Source organism: Xiphophorus couchianus, chromosome 7, assembly GCF_001444195.1.
Source record: "Xiphophorus couchianus chromosome 7, X_couchianus-1.0, whole genome shotgun sequence".
NCBI classification, from domain to species: domain Eukaryota; kingdom Metazoa; phylum Chordata; class Actinopteri; order Cyprinodontiformes; family Poeciliidae; genus Xiphophorus; species Xiphophorus couchianus.
In genome coordinates, this window is record NC_040234.1 from 13,661,235 (window position 1) to 13,667,234 (window position 6,000).

At 42.1% G+C, this 6,000-nt stretch overlaps 1 protein-coding gene across 4 annotated transcripts in view; it reads right to left on the minus strand.

The window, feature by feature from the left end:
* bcl9 (BCL9 transcription coactivator) overlaps positions 1 to 5,629 on the minus strand; it is a 36,648-nt gene extending 31,019 nt beyond the window's left edge. For 2 of the 4 annotated variants that reach the window (XM_028022305.1, XM_028022309.1), the window contains exons 1-2: positions 4,984 to 5,336; positions 643 to 811 (exon numbers count right to left, since the gene is read on the minus strand). The gene's annotated coding sequence lies outside the window, so the exon portion shown is untranslated. The other 2 variants (XM_028022306.1, XM_028022308.1) reach the window with 2 other exon arrangements.
* Positions 5,630 to 6,000: the final 371 nt, after the last annotated feature.

The window sequence follows — 6,000 nt, forward strand, 5'->3', positions numbered from 1 at the left end:
CGCAGCGTTCTCAGGGAGAGCATCTTGACCGTGTTTTGTCCACCAGCAACACGCTCCGATAACACAGAGACCAAAGACGGACCCGGACAGCCCAAAACGCTGAGGAAATTCACCTTCAAAACCCACTCCACAGCTCAAAGATCTTCTAATCAGAATGCAGGCACCTTCTTAGATAAATGTCAAAGAGATAATGACCAGCGTTAGGAAGAGCGCGTGTCTGGCTTGTTCCTGCTGCAGCACAGCAGCCGTAAGCTGTCAGTTTATGGCACCAGTTGGACTTTGAAAGCAAGGTTTGTTTCCATGGCAGTTGTGGTGAATGCATTCAAATAGAAAATCATGTCTTTTATTCTTGATTATTTAGCTTTTTTTATATTCATAAAAAAAAAAACACCCAACAAATCTCTTGACTGCCTTCAAACTCAGCTGTTTGACACTTAAGCTTTTATTCCTCTACAACATGGTTGTGTCTCATCTTGTGTTTGCTGCGTAGCAACAAAAGCAATGAGGATAACATTTACGCTTTGCCTCGAATGCACACATTCCTGAGAACATGAGAAAGATGTGCAAACAAAAAAACCTGCATGATAAAGTGGAAAACAAAAGAGAGGGGGGGAAAAAAATCCCAAAGTCAAGCTGGGTTACCTCAGAAGCCCCCCTGCCCTTTCAGCAGGGCCTCATATGGAGAACCAGGTTTCAGGTCCCCTGGGCACTGATGTCTGCTCTCCACTCGACTCCTCCCAGTCAGCCGCGGAGGCTGTCGCGCAGGAACCTGGCCCGCTCAGGATAACCTACAGCCACAAGTCATTCACACCTGGAACAGAAAGGAGAGAACTTTGCTCATTGGGTGAAGTGCAAACAAGGAAACGGCAAGGAAAAGCACTCCGTCGCTCAAGTTGACAAGACCAGCTAGTAGTAAACACATAACCAGAGCACAGCTGGGTTCTTTGGGGACTACAGTAACCCAGGCACTCATTTATACTTCACTTATCGACCAGTGTGTACATTAGAAATCGCAGAAACGCTGGTGTTACTCCAAGAGGAAAGATAAATTGTGATTTCTAAGACATCGAGGAATGCATTGTAAAAGGAAATACAGCACACTAAAGTTGTGACAAGATGTCGTGATATTAAAACATCGCAACATTTTTCGTTGAGGTGTATGGCGCTAGTCAGATGTGTGTAGCATGGCTTTGTCTGATGAAGTTGTGGCAGAAGATGCTTCAACTGCTCTTAAGTCATTTGGCAGTATTTTGAGTTTCCAGTTGGAACTATTAATGGCGACAAAGAGGCAGACAAAACACAATCAATATATATGCACTGCAAGTTGTTCAGACGCTGAATGAGGCAGAAAGCATCGCTATAACAACCAATGGCTAGATGTCTCGCGGTACGTTGATCTATATTATAATCATCGCGCCTGCTACCATTAGCAACTGGGAAATTGGAAATGTTGTATTGCAGACCATGCACTGTTGAAGCACTGCTATAAGGCTTGAAGAGATATAAAGTAACCCGGAAAAGACAGAAATCAGTATCAGTTTGTTGAGTTTGTGGCAAAAATCACTAAAAATACACAATAGGCATTTTTGCAGTATAAATTAGATATTTTTAAGTTTTCTTGAAAGTAATATAAAGATCACACACACCCATATTCCACAAATTAGCTGGTGACCAGGACTGGATGAATTTCAGCTTAATCGGCCATGACCAGTGACCTGCTGGACACCAGAACCGAATATAGAAAATTGCAGCTTCAATATTTGCAATACTGATATCACAAATAACTGCTTGGATGCAATATTTGGTAGTTTATAATATTTTCAGTGCTAGATTGAAACTCTGCATGCTAATATTATTAATACCAGTTGGGTGGACGTTTACCATCTTGTATGTTCAGACAGATTTTGGAGAAAAAGAAGGTAAGACTCAAGGAGAGTAGGGGGAGCATTATTATGATGGACTAATGGTAACTTGTACCTTAATCATAATGTTTTTAATGAGTAAAGGTGTTAAACATAAAGTTGGAGGAAAACGATATCATCTTCTTCAAAAGCATGTCCATTTCTTCAGGCTGCTACAAGAGACCGCTGGCTTTGGTAGGTGTTGGTCATTTAGCTCTGTCACCATTGTAGATATTTGTGGTTTTTGTCTTCTCTTACCCGAAAAAAAGAGGTAAGGGAAGACAAAAACTGCAAAAGGAACCATCTGCTACAGGACATCACATCGCACCTTCCTTAGGGATGTTTTGTCAGATTGGTGAGGGGGCGAATTAGCTCAAAGCTGATTTCAGTAGATCTCGAGAAGACTCAATGGAGTACAGAAACATTGTTGTGTTATCCTCGTGAGCTTTCAGACGCAGTTACTGAAGATGCTGGATTTAGAAACGTTGGCAAGATAGTTTTAAATGTCAACTGTAAATCATTTTTGCTTTTGTTTTGAATTAGCAAAACATGGTATTAAAGGGAAACTACTAGATGTCACATTGTCTCTGCTTCAATATAAGCACGCCAAACGCTTTACAGTGACAAAAGACTGGAAATCAAACAAATCTCTGAATGGTGCATCTCTAAACCTAATTCTTTACCTGCTTTGACAACTAAGGATTTAAAGAAATTTATCATAACCCACTACTCATAGCTTAACAAAGGACATGCATGTGACTTAAATTAATAATATTAACCAGCAGGAGGTTGCTCAGAGTTGTTTTGCATTGATCTAATTTGTCATTATTTGTAAGTTAACTTGTTCAAATGGAGATCAGAATCAAAATTAATGAAAGGGGGCAAAGTGTTTTAAAAAAAATATTATACAATCAAATTACATTATGTGAAATTTGAGCATTTTGTGACCTTATCAGATAAAAAGACTTTAAAAACTGACCCAATGCCATCAGACAGCACCGTTGCCCAGCAATTGAAGAGACCAGGATCCTATAACAGGAAGCGTTGCAGTTCAGACTTAGCAAACACGGAACCTGCTTCAAAACTGGCTTTGGACTAGACTCTGAACCCTTCACACTCTGGGTTCTGAATGAGAGCAACACGTCAGCAAGTCAAAAGCCAACTCTCAGAAATGGTTTTATGTACAGATGCACCAACCAGGCTTTTTAGAGTTGACACCGATTTCCCGTTTTCTTTGAGATCTGTGGAGCCGATTCACATTTTGACCATTTTTTCGTCCCATAACAAAGTAAAAATATGATGCTACAAGTTCATCCCAAACAAACTTTTAACTATTATTTATTCAGACAACAAAAATGCCTCAGCCGTTGTGTCCTTGGGCAAGACATTCTACCCGCCTTGCCTGCTAGTGATGGTCAGAGTGGCACTATATGACAGGCTGCCCAAGGGCAGCTGTGGCTACAATGTAGCTTACGACCGTCAGTGCGTAAATGCCAGAAAGTAATGTAAGGTGCTTTGGAGTCCTCTGGGCTTGAGACTAAGTTGCAGAAAATTGTCTCAATATATAGATGAGGGAATCTAGACTTTCTAAACCCAGTTTGTGAACTTGTAGATTCTAACTGGGTTTGCAACATATGAATACTTTCTTCATCATAATCAAGGACAATAAATGTGAATTTGGCTGTATTAAAGGACTATTAATTATCACTATCACTTAGATAAAATGTGTCCTAAAAATAAAAAGGCAGAACATTAATCAAAGACTGCTGGGTGTTTTGTAGAAATATCTGAAATATTTTTGAAATTAAGCACTCGTATGTGGTATCAGGAAGTTTTTGTAAACGGAGGGACATAAATCACCCCAAAATGTCAGTTTTTAAAGCACTTTTACCCCCCCTTAAGTTTATGGTCTGATGTGAAAGTTATCCTTCTGCTCTTTCTGACAAAATTGATTGCTTAGACCTATAAATCTGGAAAAGACAGCTTGCAACAGTATTTTTTGATTTAACAGCAAATGATAGCATCTGTCTCTAACTTCTATCCGTTTTTTTTCTTATTTAGCTCGAGAAAGTGGGTAAAGTAAATGTTGGTTTGTGCATTTATGGAACAGAAATAATGGGAGTTGCTAGTTTTGATGGATTTAATAAGTTGGGGTAAGGAGTGGGATCAGTAATTAGCCTACAAATCTAAGAAAAATTGGTCGATGCCAACCTCTGATCGGTTCATAGCTTTATGAAGCTACTAAGTAAATCTCATCAAAGCCATTTTGGGAGCAAATCAAGGAAAGCAAGTAAGTGAACTAACAAACCAACAAAGGACCTGTAGATTCTCCTCCCACTCATGGATCAAGTTAAATAAGACATTCTTTGTCAAAGCCAGTCAAGATAACACAGGACAATGCCACAAGTTGCTCACAAACGGGTCCTACTCGAGGAAGTCCTTAAAAAAAATATGCATCTCCCAAACTCTGCAACTAAACCTCCTCCTCACGCAACAACTGCAGGGACTCGGGCTTCTTCCCCCCTCTCCTGAAATCTCAGCGCCTCACTGGACAACTCTTGGCGGACAAAGTAATTCCATGGCGCTTGAAACTCCAGGAACTTTTTTTTTTTTTTTCCTTTTTCCTAAAAGAAGTTGTTCCTGTTTCGCCAGAGAACTGGTGGAGGTGGTGGCGGTGGTGCGGCGGTGGTGGTGGTGGGGGGGAAGGGAGGACTTCAGCGCTCACATTCATGGAGCCTCGGCCAGCGCAAACAAAGTCTTCCCCCGAAGAGGGAGGCAGTGGACGGCTGATGAGAGCGAGAACAAACGACAACAAGCACACCAAAAAAAACACGTCCTAAATGAGACTCATCCTGGGGGGCTTTTTGTCGGATAATAAAAGGACAACTCAAAGCCCGCCTTGGGTAAACCTTCATTTTTTTTTTCTCCCCCCAAGTTGTGTTCAGCTCCGCTAACAATGTAACAATTAAATCGCTCGGCAGATGATAGGGGCTGGCCGACACAATCACAAGCCGAGGCCTGTAATCTGGTTACGCGTTTATAAATCATATGAAACACATTTCAGACACATGAAATACAATACCGACGGCGTGGAGCTCCTGAAGAATGCAGAACATGCATGCTGCATTGTGTTCCTTTTTCCATTTTCGCGAAGCACGGGCGGTCCTCCGGTGTGATAATGGGGGTAGAAACCAATATTTCTCCGCGGGTTTCACACCACGCCGAAAACATCGTGAATAATCCGCTTCTGTTGCGCCGCAAAAACCGTCATTTGCGAGCCGAAAAAAAAAAAGAGAAAGGGTAAAGGAGGGAGGGGGGAGACGGGTTAGCTCGCCGTGTGAGCGAGGCCAAGACGCGACGTGTGGGTTTAGCTAGCCAGCCAGTCAGCAGCCCCAGCCAGCCAGCCAGCCTTCGGGGACAGAGGCAGAGAAGAACGGATACCGGAGTGTGATGTCCCCGGGAGGAGGACCCGCGTGTGCCCGTTGCCAGGAGGCGAGCCGCGGCGGCGACACTCTCCAGCTGCACGGAGAACAAAACAAGGGAAGCACTCACCTGGGATGTTAGCTCAAGCTCCGCTTTCCTCCACTTTACACCGCAAACATTATCAAATCACAACATTATCACGGCAACATTATAAAATAGAAATATGTCTTCCCCCCCTTTTTCGCTTTCCAGTGGTCCTACTCCATTACATCCCAGTCAAGATTTCCTCTCGCCTCCCCCTCCGTCCCTGCGAGATGGTTCAGTCCAAATTCTAAGTAGCAATTCTAGGTCAGGTCTGTGTGCCAGTGAGAATGTTACTGTCGGACAGCAGCAAATGTCCACTTCCATGTGACACAGTCAACACTGTAAATACGTACAGTCGCTTACAACATGCGTGTGTTTTTATCTGGTGTCCTATTTACAATAAGTTACCTCAAACCTGTCCATATGAAGGAATGTAGAGAAAGTTAGGGATGTAACTTGTGGAAGTTTTCAAACTGTCTTGTCGTACTAGTCTGTGGAATATTTTGTAGCGATATTTACAGGTGTGTCTTAATAAATTGTAATATAATTTAAAATGTATCTATAATACATTGCAGGGATTCAATCCAAAAAG